Below are 14,784 nucleotides of genomic sequence, written 5' to 3' on the forward strand. Positions count from 1 at the left end.
TTTCATCTGTACAACAACCCTGTGCAGTAGGCCTCAAGTCTTTCAATTCAACAACAACCTGTGTGGGAAGCCTTAAATGTTTCTTCTCTACCACAACCCTGTCCAAAGTAGCCCTTTCTGCCTGGGGAGCTGATCTTTATACTCTGCAGGTGAGCTGTAACTCCAGGAGCTCTCCAGGCCACACCTGTAGGTTGGCTACCCCTGGGTTGGAAATATTCCTGGAGGTTTGGAGGTGGGACTTCAAAATCGTACAATGCCTCAGAGTCCAGCCTTCAAATGAGCCATTTTTGCCTGCAGTTGGTGAGTGGTGCAGGAGTGTCCCTCCTGGCCTATGGGTTATGGCCAGCCCTTATCAGCAACTGTTTGTATTCTGGGGCGCAGACAGGCAGACCAGCATCAGTCCTGTGAGTCTGGAAAGTGCGGGAAGATCTAAATAAATATTTACAGCCTGAAACTAAATAGAGAACAAGTAAATGTCTGGAGACACATTGTAACTGAAATAGTAACTGGCAAATAACCTTGGCCTGGCAAATAAAAAACAGTATTAAAAACCTTACTAAGGTCAAGACTGCTGTGCACAGTCTTCCTCTTAGGGTTGCCAGCTTCCCTGTGAGGCTCGCTACCCCACCTCCCTCATGGGGAATCTGCTATGGGGAGAGAAGGGGAAGACGATTGGAAAATGCTTTGAGACACCTGAGGCCTGCTGGGTCACTGCGGCCCATTCCCAGTTTTCTCAGATCTCTCACAACCCTACATACCTCACAGGTTGACTATTGTGGAGAGACAAATGGAAAAGGTGTTTGTAAACCGCTTTGAGACTCCTTTGGGTAGTAAGCAATAGGGTACAAAAATCCGTTCTTCTAAGGAGCAACCATGAAAGAAGCATGTGGGCACATAACATTTTACCAACAGTGAAAATTTGGGAGACAGAAGGAACAGGGTGGACACCTGTGTGCTGTGACTACCCTATGTGTATTAGGGCAGAGGGGCATTTCGGTGAATGTGGCCTAATTCACACAAGAAGGGAAATGACACAGAACTGGGGGGAATTGGTTGCCATGTAATCTTCCCCTAAGAAGAGTCTCCAGTCTGATTTTCCCTTCACATATCTGAGGACATGGCTCTGGAAAGCTCATCTGTAACCACTATGCCACAATTCCCAAAGGTCAGTCCTCTGCCACAATCAACAAACATTCCACACCACAGGTTCTTGACACCCATATCTCCACACCCATGCCCTCATTTGCCACCATGCCACCACAACCTCCCACACAACACACATGACAACCCCATGCCCTTACAGACTGGACAACTCCTCCCCTTCCTCTTCCCACTGCCAAACTCTAGCGCCTGTTGTATTCTTGGAGACAACGGGCTTTGCCCCTAGTTGATATATAAAATGTATTGTACCAATTGCCTTGGAAAGGTTCTGGAATGTTCTACCTAGGCATGGGCAGTTCAGCTCGGGTAAGTCAAAAAGTACCCAAATCAGTATGATTCGGATAGTTTAAATGCATCCTCCGCATGCACTGTCCCAGGAGTTATGAAGGTTGGGGGTGGCTAGTGCACCAAACAGTTGATAATAACAGCTGCTCTACCTGTTCCCTTTAAATCCTTCCCCAAGCTGGAGAGGCCCACCTATCATTATCAGATGTTTGGCAGGTGTTCTCTCCACCCCCCCCCTTTCCAGGCAGTGGAGATATTCTCTGAGTCCTGGGAAGGGGGAAGAAATATGTAGCCCCTGAAACTTTTCGGATTCAGCCAAATCGATTCCATCGAATCTGATAAGGTGAAGGGGTATTTGTACAATTTTGGATTTGGCTGAATCAATTCCAGATGAATCCAAAAGGCCACAATTTCTTTTCTTGAAGTCATCTGCCTAGTGAAGTCAGGGCCTGCAGAGAATTAAGCAGTTCCACAAGGCATGTAAGACAGAGCTGTTCCACCAGGCCTATGACTGAGGCTGTAGTGTAACAACTGAATTTTAGGTGGCCTCCCAGCCTCATATTTTCTACCTGAGAAAAAAATATTCTCATATACTATCCTGTTTTCCTGGCAAAAATGTGACACTGGACAAAGCAGCCATTTGTAAATTTAGAAAACTTTAGAAAAATTTAGAAATTGTAAATTTAAGAAATTTTTATTGTTGTTTTTACTATTTATTGGATAAATTATTGTATTTTTAATATTTTGTTATGTAAACTGTCGCAAGACCTGCTGGGGAACGGCGGTATATAAATCTATAAATAAATAAATAAATAAATATTTTTAATTGTGTACATTTTTAAAACTGTTTTATGTGATATAACCTGCCCTGAGCCCCTGGAGAAGGGCAGGCTAGAAATAAACAAATAAACAAAACAAATTTTGCACCCAGGTCTCTCAGATTTAATCCCACTTCATTAACTACGCAACCCCACTACCTCTTTTTATTTAAGGCAGCTCATAAGAAAGCCTGTATTCTCATTTAGCCTCCGTATCAGAGGAATCCAGAAGCCTTCCAGGATACAAGCCTTCAAACTGTTTCTTAATACAGACTGCATGTGGGCATTGCAGAAAATCTCTGTTGCAGTAGTTCTGCCATCCATTACCTGCATGCCTAATACAATAGCAACAAGCAAGTCTGATTATTGCCCTTGAAAGCCATGTTCTCCACACGAGCCTTACAGAAGCTAGCAGAGATCTGAAAGAATGTACCAAAGAAGCATCGTAAAAGTCTTTTGATAGAAAAGTCAAATGGAAAACGCTTTACTGCACTGAAATGAAACCCACTCTTCATATCCATTACATTCACCAGGTCACCTTAAATAGTTTAATGTTATTCATCAACAGAATGATTCGATCAGTTTCTGCTTTGAAGTGCTACCAAAAGATTTGCATCACCTGTCCCTCTACCACTATTGGCTGTTCCTCCCTTCCTTGAATCCCAAGGTGAACTGGTCTTTTTAAAAGAGTGCCACTTCTAGCTCTGATCTTTACTTCACACAGTCAAAGCATTCTGGTACTCAGCAGTGTCAACAGAATATGAGGGACTCTGTCCTGGTAAATACGTTGGGGCAACCTGTCTTTTTTACAAAAAGGTCTGAAGCAGACTGGGTAAAATCTGTTGCTCAGACTATACCAATTTTACACTTCAGGAAGTTCTTACAAGTTCATTCCCCACCCCACCCCCCCACCCCCAGCAAAAGTACAGTCATTCTAACTAAAGATGGTTCTTTACTTATTATTATTATTATTATTATTATTATTATTATTAAATTTATTAACCACCACTCCCGAGAGGCTCGTGGTGGTTTACAAAAGTCCAACTAAAAACCCATTAAAACCCCATTAAAATGGATGATCACAACACCAGAAGAAATATAACAGCAAAAACATGGCGGAACCATCAACCCCCCCCCTCCTTACCATCTACAAGAGGGAAGAGAAGGGAAAGGCAAAATCAGAGGTGGCATTCATTGTTTAACATCAGGGGGACCCCAATTGATATTCCTGCACTGTCCCAGCCTCAACCATAGGCCTGGTGGAAGAGCTCCATTTTACAGGCCCTGTGGAAGACTGAAAGGGCCCGCAGGGCCCACAGCTCAGCCAGGAGCTAATTCCACCAGGTCGGAGCCAGGACCGAGAAGGCCCTGGCCCTGATCGAGGCCATGAGTGCCTTTCTGGGGCTGGGAACGACCAGTAAATTTTCACCCAGCATAAAACCCTGTGGGGGGCATAGGGCGATAGGTGGTCCCTCAGGTATGCCCCTTCAGTTTTCTTGTTACTGGTGTCCTCTGCTCTCTGCTGTGGGGGATTGGGAATTTTCTGGAACCATAAGTGCTCTTCCTGCACTAGTGCCAAGTACAGGGAATTAGCTGCTGGGTGCCTTTCTGTCCTCTCCCCCTTCTCCTGCTACTCTTTCCTGCTATCTCCTCTGCTCTCTGCTGTGGATGTTTGAGAATCTTCTGGAACCAGAGTTCTGCTCCTGCCAGATCATTTCAACTAATGTACCATAGTGATCCTGGTTACAAGAAAAAGAGAAAGAGGAAGGAAGGAAGGAAGGAAGGAAGGAAGGAAGGAAGGAAGGAAGAAAGGAAGGAAGGAAGGAAGGAAGGAAGGAAGGAAGGAAGGAAGAAAGGAAGAAAGGAAGAAAGGAAGAAAGGAAGAAAGGAAGAAAGGAAGAAAGGAAGAAAGGAAACATAGACAAGAAGCCTTCCTTATAGAGAATGTACCCAGCAGCTATAAACACACTGCACTGCAGGGCCATTTGTGACTTTGGCTTCAGCAGCCCAGTTCGAATGTCTTTACATAGCAGCAATAGACTGCCTCCGCTATGAAGTGAACGGCTGTGGTAGAGGGTTCCAGTGCCAATACCAGAATAGACCAGTTTTACTGCAGCAGCACTAAGCCATTTCCATCAAGCTACATGAGTCACTTTGCTGCTGTTCTGTGTCATGCTGCAGAATTAGCTTACGAAAACTAAATGATATGATCAAGCCTCCCCTAAGCATTTAAAGGCCCACTGATTACAGTGGAAGAGATTTAAGCTTGTGTTTAACTCCTCCCTGAAAACCAGTGGGACATGAAGGTGCCCAGCTGTGGCTGGATCATATCTGTAGTTTAAACCGAATGCAACAGCTTAATGGGTTTGTGAGCTAGAGCAGCTGATAATATAAATAATGTTAATGAAAGGATTAATTAATGTGCATGCCTCACCAAAGTCAATAGCCTTGTGGCACTTCATGAATTTCATCAGCACCCATTAATTGGGATCATGAATGATTATAATGAGGTAGGTAGATAGGGGCATATCTGCTCCCCCCTCCAAGTGATACAGCTGTCATTAACATGGGTCAGCAAAACATATGGGGGGATGACATGATAAAAAGAAATCACAGGGGGAGGGGTTAATGACATAAAAGCCAAGTGATGAACACTTCTTAAAGGACCCATAAAGGCAGCTAGATTAAGAAGGTGATAAATCATCACAAAGGAAGAGAAGAAAGGTTTAATTCCAAAAGCATTCAAGCTTACATCTCAAGATAAGGCAAAACAGTAATCCAGCAGAGTTTCAAATCAGCCTGTAGGGAACATTTTGTGTTCCTTTTACTTCTATATATTTCTTTTCTTTCTTTTTTCTCCTTTGAGAATATGGTGTGTTCTCTGCCAGAAATTTTCAATGGCAGGTTTCATCTCTTCAACTGTGTACGCGGTTGGGATGTGATTGTTCGTTCAGGAAAGTGCTGTTATTATAGAATATCAGGATAACAGAATCTCAGAAATAATTCACTATTATTTGGAGAAAGTGACAGTTTTGGAGATTTACATTTTGTTTCCTGAAGTGAGATGGGCATTCTATAGAATAAAACCCACAAAAGAAGAAAAATAAGATATTTCCGCTTGTTACATTCTGCTTGAAACCTGACTGCAGGCTTATTCTCAGAGTGTAAAAACCTGAGATTTTGGAGTACTTCACAAACAGCAGTAGCCAATAATTATTGAATGTTGAAATCCTACCACTTAATCACCAGCTTCCAAGGTATTAAACTCCTTCCCAGGGACCCACAGCTATTCCTGCCTCTTCTCCAAAGATCTGTCCCATTATGCCTCAAGTGTTATTTGGGTCCCATCAAAGACAAGTCCTGAACTATGTCTCCTCATTGTCCTAGTGTCCTAACAGCCTAGTGTCCTAGCAGCCTCCCCCACAAAGAACCAGTTCCTCCAACTCCAAAGTATCAGTCCCAGCTGAGCAACAAATTGAATATGTACTGCAGCAAGGCATACAGTGAATGTTATCCAATTGCTCTGCTGCATACAGCCATTCTATTTTTCAGGAGCAAATATTGTCCTATAACCTTCTTTACATATCCATTCTGACTAACCTCCTGAATTATTCTCTCTCTATAGAGATGGACAGCCCGAGCCCTGTGGACACCAAATCATGGCTGATGCCTGTGTAATGCTGACATAACTATTTAATATTCTATGCTCTTACAGCAGTGAAACATAATGTCAAAAAGACACCAGCCCAACGATCTGAGAATGTAACAACAACACTGGACTTCATAGTGACACTACCACCAGTATTGGATCAGCATGTCATTGCTATCCTGATGGTATGGAAGCAGCTGACCAACACCTAGAAACAGGGGAACATCACTTTCTTTCATCACTATGTCCCCACCTACTGACAGAACAGAACAAGGAAAGGAGGGTAATGCCGCACTCTTTATTGTACAGAGGGCAATTCCCACTATAATCCTGGGATTGCTGCAGGTGAGAGTATGAGCTACTATAACAATTCCCCATTTCCAAAATTTCTTTTGTCTGTTCCTTTAGCTGGGCAATTCCTTGCTATTGTTCTTTGTTCCAATTATTTGTCCAATTGAGTTGTTTAAATGTATGCAAACACAGAACCTTTGGAGAGGCAGAAACACCAGGAAGGAACAGCTCTAACACCCAAACCTTTATAGTTCATTAGGTAGAGATGAACAAGGTGGGAAGGATTAAATAAGGATACACCACCATCTTTGTGATATTGTTTTATTCTATAATTGGGTGAATTGGGATTTTATTGTTTTTAGAGTTTTATGCTGTGAACCGCCACGAGACCTATTGGGGAGTGGTGGTATACAAATCCAAAAATAAATAAATAAATAAATAAATAAATAAATAAATAGAGATAACTCAGAAAACATACACACATACAATTCACATCTACACACATCAAAATCAGCCATGCAGTCTTGACAGAGCCTAATACTAAAAGGACCGTGCACCCTCCAAAAGCTGAGGAGATAAAGCTTCAGAGTTGCTGTCCCCATAGAAAAGACCCATGTTCTGGTCACCCCCTGAAGTGCAGCCAGAATAGGGCCAGTGGATGTACCACTCCACTTCGAGCATTGGTTCACCTCACCTAAGTGTTTCCCCCTCCCTCAAAATAGCTGTCATTGTTTTATAACATCCGTTCCTATTAAATTTTTTAAAGAAAGCATTCCTACTTAAAAATCATAACTCAGTCCCCCCCCCCAGCTGTTCTTCACACTGCACATCTAACTCGCTGAGGTTACCCCTGATTTTTCAGCATAATCCCTAAGAACCTTATGTAATTTGAGGGGTGGGGTTGTCTTTGGGAGCAAAGGGCCCTTTAAATACTTTGGTGCTAAGTGTCCTAAGCACCTTTTCTACCAGACGCTTGACCATGCTGCTGCCTAACCTGTATGTAGTTGACTCTGCTTTTGAATCTAGTTATTTCCCCCATCTTGCTGTCCTGTATAAAAAATGCCTTGGAGACCAAAACACGTAGATGGTGCTGAGCTACTCCCTAGGGATGCATGGGCAGAATTTCATTCCTTTTCCTCCTTCTTTGTCCTTTTCCAGAATCACTGGAAACAACTGTGCATTCTCTTTACTATTGTGGCTGCTTGTAAAAAATAAAATCTTCATTTTTGCTCCTTTCTTTCAACTGGTGTAGAAATTCTGAGTAATTGCACAGGCTCTGTTCATGCAAACCCAAGGTTTAATTTCACTATTGCTGCGAAACCAGAATTCAGCTCACACGTGAATCCTGTCTAGTTTCAGCTTTGTATAGCATCGGCAGAGAACATACCTGGGTTGAGGGGAAATCATAGGTTTACAGCTGTTAGTAAGCCAGCTTCAGATCCTGTCTTCAGATCCTGGTTTGGTGTATCCTGACTAACCATGCTTAGTGGAGGGAGTATATTCAGACACAGTTAGTCTAATTCAGGGGTAGTCAAACTGTGGCGAACGCTGGCAGGGGGCTCCTGGGAATTGTAGTCCATGGACATCTGGAGGGCCGCAGTTTGACTACCCCTGGTCTAATTAAACTATGGTTTCACAGGATGTCTGAGCTAAGTCACCCAATAAAACCCAACAAATCTCTGTTTCTCTGAAATAAGAAGAGGCAAAGGGAGACAGTCACACTTCGCATTTGTGGATTCAAGACAAACAGGTAGCACCAAGCACAACAAATCCATTGTTTTTAAGCCTGGATACAAGATGTGTTCATGGTGTCCCAGCACCCCCAGTGATGGAGGGTTGATTTACAGTAATTTGTTTTTCACCTCAGAATAGTCTCCTTTCCCAAGTAAAACTTGGTTTTGATGGTGGTAGACACTACCCACATGTGACAATAGTGAAATTATCAGTGAGGGTTTGTTTATAAATTTAATCATAGGCCCTACATAGGGATGCAATAGGAAAGGAGTTTAGTGGTCTGACCTCCTTTCCTTCATCTGTACCCCTCACAGATTGCAAGTATGCCCCTGAGTGGAGCCAAGTGATACAATTAAGACTGCTTTCAAAAAAGGCACTACTATGTTGCTCCCAACACTACAATTCAAACCAGGCACTCGGAGATGTGTCATGGTTCTTCTGTTCTCCCCTCTCCTTTCTTACAGGGAGTTTATATGCTTCAAATTCTTCGCCATTTCAGGAGTGAATTTGGTTCGCTAACATGCACCACATTCCCGAATCCTGAAAATAACTGAGACGTAAGGGAGCAGCTTGCACCAGCAACTATCCAAATATATTAAAAATAGACTCTGATGTATATTGTTCACCTGGCATACTAAATGGAAGTGCCCAGCCTGCCACCTAGTGCAAGGAATAAGCAAGGTTCACTAAGCTACAAGACTAACAAGAGCCTATTAAAATCTATTATTATTCCTGTAAAGTAGCTAATGCAGATGAACATTACAAGAATTAGAAACGAGAGAAGCTAAGAAATGTCCCTCACAGACTCAGCCATTAGATATTAAGCTCCTAAGGAATTCCCTTTTGATTTTTATTATTGTTTCTAAATTTACTCTGTAAAGCACTATGTATATTACTGGCAAAAGATGCAGTCCGATCGTGTGCATTTTTAGTCCAAAGGAAATCCCACTGAGCTCATTAACTCTTACTCCCACGAGCATAGGATTGCCAGTTTACTAACTGCAACAATTATCTTAGCAATGCTACAGTGATTTGTTCGTTTTATTAATTCATTTATTTGATTCATTAGCCCAACTAAGTCCCCAATGAGGACTCAACGTGGCTTCCATCATTCTCCCTCCATTCTATCCCAACAACTCTGGGAGATGGGTTAGGCTGAGCGAGACTGACCGACCCAAGATTACCCACAGAGCTTCCATGGCACAAGAGGAGATTTGAACCTAGGACTCTCAGATACTAGGCCAACACTTCACCACCAAGCTGCACTGGCTCCCATTTAATTTTATCACTAAATATCCCCTCTGTGGTTCTTTCTTTCCATTTTGGAGTCACAACATGTGAGACAGATTAATTGAAATTTAATGAGAGAAATTTGAACCTGGCCCTTCCAGATCCCACTCTGTCTAACCATTATACTACCTTGGTTTCTGTGTAGCAGGTGACTTGATTCAATGGATTGAGAAGTATTGATTATCTTTTCACACAGGAGGAGGTAAAGAATAACATTTAAACAGTCAAGATACTCGGAAATGCACAATCAGATACTTCCAGCATTTTAAACATGTGAATAAAGGTCAAGGTAAGAGACACAGATGGTAGGATATGCATTCTAAATGGTGGAACACTAAATATCCCATTGCTTTCATCCTAACACACACGATCCCAAGACTCCTGAGATATGTAACAGCATGGTAATTGAACGGGGAAACTGCCCCTCCCCTCCCGCCATAATGCTGCTTCGAACCTTGAGGCAAGAACTCAATACCTTCCAAGCATTTCCCCATAACATAAAAGGTTTCCAAGCTCTTCATAGTTAATGAATGTCCACAAAAAAAAAGTCAATGGACAGAATTAGACTCAAAATGGAAATATCAATAAGATCCTAAGTGAAGTTATATCGCAGCTGTCTAATCCTGTCTGGAGATGAGATGCCTATCATGCCTTGTGACTGATACTTAAGATTAAGATGTTCAGACACATTAAAATGAGATGCCAAGGCTGAGGTAGCGATTGTTGAACCATTATATTAGCAGTGCTGGTGCTGTATTATTTATGAGCGCTATTATTATTGTTCCTCCACATAGTAATGTAGTTTAATAACCTGGAACATCGCAATGGCAAAAGTGCCTCAAAATCCCCAGACTCAATCCTCATCTAATAATAACAGCAACACAAAAATGCAGATACCTTCTATCAGTTCTTAAGCTAAAATCAAGGAGTGCTTCCAGATGTTTTATGAGTGGATCATCCCACCATCTCCGGGAAAGGCACCAGAATCACAACCAGACACTGAAAGATGAGTGTTTTTCATTGCTAATAAAATTGTTTTGGCCTCCAATTTGGACCAATATGGCTGCAGACGTGAGGGTTTGACTTTCCTCCATTCCTAGGGTGTTCCTCTCAAGAATCATCCCTCCCACTCTCCACCCCCCATTCAGATGCTGTTATTATCCCTCAAGGGGAGTGGAGATGGATGAGCATCCCCCTGCCGCCATTTTCAAGACCCTCTTTATTCCACATGCCCCTATCGAAACTGAGGCCGCAGTGGCTCAAACTGACCACTATATGACACTGGGAGATCAGCTGAATAAATCATCCAATAGCTTATGATATGGAAGTCAAATTACAAAAGGACAGTGGAGGACTGGGGAAAGAAAAAAGCCACCAATTGGTTTGATGTCCAAGCTGTGCCTCAACCAATCTTGTACTTTCTCTCCTCAGCAAGCTTCATAATGCTGTAATGTGCATGTGTTGTGCCACTTGCAGCCAATGAGTGGATATGTCATTCTGTGACCATTAGGAGTGCAGATTATGCTACAGTGCTGGCTCACTCTTCTTTAACCTGGTCATGATAGAAGGAGGCTCTTGTGCCTGCAAACCTGTGAGGCTCCCTTCCTTTTCAAACCCTCCACAGTCCTCTCTGTCTTCTGAAGCCAGTAGCCATTGCCAAAATCTTGTAAGATACACACACACACAGACACTACACAGTTTGGGGTCGTGGTGCTCATTCTTCCATGCCAACCAGTGCCTAGAAAGAACTGGGGAGGTAAGAGTCTAAACAGCTAGAATAAAGTGGAAAGAAATCAGGAAAACTGCCAGTAAACAAGAAGTGAAATACTAAATCCCCCATTCGATTGTCTATCATACTCAGCAGCTTGGTGTTTTAAGTGCTCAAACCTGACTAACAAAAAAATAGGCATCAAAAATGATCAGAGAAAGGATAACATATTCTTTGTCATGTTCTGTAATCAATTGTCATCAGTTTCAAATGCAGCTGAAATCAAAGGCTGCACTGTAGAAAGACAGCCTGCAGATGTGTGTTCATCTATCACTTTATCTCAACATGCTTTCTGTCTAGGAGAATTGTACAACTCCAGAAAAATGTCTTGCCAAGCATTTGTTGTTGTCATAGCCTTTGATCCTGATTTATTACGGCATTCTTTTTAGATTGCTTGGCCAGTTCGTGGACAAAAGGGGTGATGGATTTTTAAGAGTCCCCAATTTAAAAGGGGTGTCCAGGATTAGGCACTGGACCTGACTGGGCAGGTGTGTGGCTGGGCCTCAGTTCTATGACAATTGAGAGAAAGGGCCTCTTATGATGGAGAGTGGGGTCACTCGCTTGGGCCTGTGGATATACGAAGCAGCACCTCAGAGGCTTTCAGAAAGCGTAGATGCAGTATTGGCAAAGAGAGATGCCCTTTTCAAAAGCTCTGAGATGAGGGAATAAATAAGGAGGGGGAAGGAAACAAGATTATCGGCAAAGACACCATGACAGAGCAGCATGCATTCTTTGGAACAGAACCCACAAGTGTTGGGCTCTAGCCAACGATCAAGAACCCTGATCAAGCAGGGATGCCTTTCAATGAGATGACTGAGAGGGGATCTGATAACCATCTTCAAGTATTTAAAAGGGTGCCATATGGAGGCTGGAGCAGAATTGTTCTCTCTTGCTCCAGAGGGACAGACCAGAACGAATGGGATGAAATTAATTCAAAAGAAATTCCATCTAAACATCAGGAAGAAGTTCCTGACAGAGCGGTTTCTCAGTGGAACAGGCTTCCTCAGGAGGTGGTGGGTTCTCCATCTTTGGAAATTTTTAAACAGAGGCTAAATAGCCATCTGACAGAGAGCCTGATTCTGTGAAGGGAAAGGGGTGGCATGTTATAGTGGATGAGCGATGTGAGTGTTCTGCATAGTGCAGGACTAGATGACCCATAAAGTCCCTTCCAACTCTTATTAATCTATGATTCTATTATTCACATTAACTGCAGAATAATTCACACATACATTGGTATATACATGTGTCAAGGATCAGCGTTTGTCAGTGTGGATCTCCAGGTTTAGAACATCTGAAAATGAGTTCTAGGTTCTGAACTGCTAGTTGTTATTGTAGGCAGCCTGTAGTGCTACTGATGACTTGCAAATGATCTCAGGATCCTCAACGCTTCTGGAGCTCTTAGTGGCTTTTGATATTATTGACCATGATGATACTGTCCTGAGTTGGAACGGAAGACATCTTACAATAGCTTAAGTCCTCTCTTGTAGACTGAGCTCAAAAGGTATGACATGAACCTGAGAAATTCCCAGGCTCCCCAACTCTGAGGCCAACCAGGGATGCACCCTTAGTGTCCATGAGCCACAGTGGCAATACATGTGGTACTTTTGAGGCAATGCCTGCTGCTCCACTGCTTGATAGGGGCTAGACCTTTAACAGCCTACTATCTGATGACTAGCTAGGATACAGCCTTGAGCCCAGGGGTGGGAAAACAAGTAGATGAGTCATGGCTGGGTTGTGGTGGTGGCAACAGCTTCCCACAAGAATTGCTTAGATGTTATGAAAGTTCCAGAGGAGTGGAGCACTCAAGCGGGCTGGCTCCAAGATGAGGCAAATGGAAGTAGGTCAGAGAGGACACACTGGCTCTTGCCCCTGAGGTCAAAAGGAGCAGAGTCAGGAGAGAAGTGAAGAACTGAGGTGAAAGTAGCCTTCTTTCATCTGTCATGACTCATGGAATGCACTCCAGAAGTTCACCCTCAGAGTCCTGGGCATTAGGAACAAAGCTAGTCTTTATTGAAGGTGCATTTAGGAATAGGTATCAGCATTCACAGAACAAGGGATAGTAGAAGACGGGATACAAAAGGGAGGCCATGTATAGACTGAGGCCCCCATTCCCAATACTGCATAGGAAAACCTGTTCCTAGGAAAGGGCCATTTGCTCAGCAAAAGTGTAAAAGTTTGGACTGAGCAGTCTAACCACTGAGGCCAGGTAGCCTGGCTGCTGCTAGCTGTTACACCAAATGTTTATATTTCAACAGGAACAAGCAGGTAACAATTTGCATTTCACAGAGCTCACCAGCCAGGACAAAAACACAAAATAGCCAGGAGGGGAGGGGTGGATTGGACGAACACACCTCCAGCCTGGGAGATCAGAATAAAGCATCTCAGAGGCTTTTCTCAGAGTCACTAAGATGCATCTCAGAGGCTTTCAGAAAGCTTTGACACAGCAAGAGGGCACACAAGTACTCCCCACTAGAAAAGATCTGTAAGACCTGGGCAAGTTGTCTACATGGTGGAACTGGGAGACCATTTAAGGCCTTTGGCCTACAGTGTACCACACTGTTCTAAGTTGTCTCTTATGTTTTTTAAACTGTTACAAAAGCCATCGGGAGATATGGAATGGTGGCATCATGTTGATGACATTAGTTCTTTTCCCCTCAACTAAGAAGACCAGGCAGATTGTGGAGTTCTCTAACTTAAGACGTCCAGTCAACTCTCTTATTGTGGACATTTCAGAAATTGGCAAACACAGTTCTCTTGCGGAGGCCTTTTGAGGGGAAGCGGAACCTAACAGGGTCCTTTGACAGTTATTGTTATAGCATTTTATGCAAATATGCAAATATGTTGTTGCATATTTTCACTTCTCTCTTGGTGTTTAGTAGCTTTTATCTAGTTGTTTTTCATGGCTTACTTTAATAGAGGCTTGTGGTTTTATAGGGTTTTGTCTTTTGGTGATGTCATTTTATGAATGTTCTGTGTTTTAATGTTTTGAATTTGAAAGCACTCTCAGAAGAATAATGTGATGTGAGTAGAGTAAAATAAATTAATAAAATGTGGTATGGACGTTGTGTTGTCCGTTTTCATTTCTTTTGACTTACTATTATCGACAAACCGTGCGTAATTTCCTTGACCAGAAACAACCATGGGACATATACTGCAAGAAAGGCTAGCACTTTCATCAATATTATTAGCTTGCAAACATCATTATTAGTCCTGTGAACAGAAATGGAATATAGCTTTCTTGCTTGCTTGTCAGGGAAGGAACTTTACAGCAAGCAAGGGTTGGCTTTCTGCTTTCATTTAAATCCCCCAAGCCAGTAAGAATATTGCTAGACTGTTCAGACTTGATATTCCTGAAGTCCCTTTCTTCTGACCAACAGCTTTGGTGGCATGGGAAACAGGAAAGCAGTGTTTGATCTACAAGTCATTTTGCTGTCTCAGAAAGGTTTAGTTTTCCAATTACTAGAAAACTCTGCTGTTGTTTATAATGTAGCCACTGATATCGTTAGACACTATTCTGAAGGCTATTGCCCATCATTTTTAGCTACCAATATATGTGTGCTCATCACATGCTGTTTAATATGAGGATTTTTGTTCCCTTCAAGAATCTCCAGATGATTATTTCAGTTTTGAAGAGGTATTAAAAGTGCTGGCGTGGCTTGCATACCTCTTGGGGGCAATATACTAATCAGGCATTAAGAGCACAGAGAGTTTTTGAAGAGGCCAATATCCTCATCACAGTCACCACCGGTAACCCTGCAGGCCACCAACAAAGGACCACATGAAAAAGA

The sequence above is a fragment of the Paroedura picta genome, chromosome 2 (assembly GCF_049243985.1).
Source record: "Paroedura picta isolate Pp20150507F chromosome 2, Ppicta_v3.0, whole genome shotgun sequence".
NCBI classification, from domain to species: Eukaryota; Metazoa; Chordata; class Lepidosauria; order Squamata; family Gekkonidae; genus Paroedura; species Paroedura picta.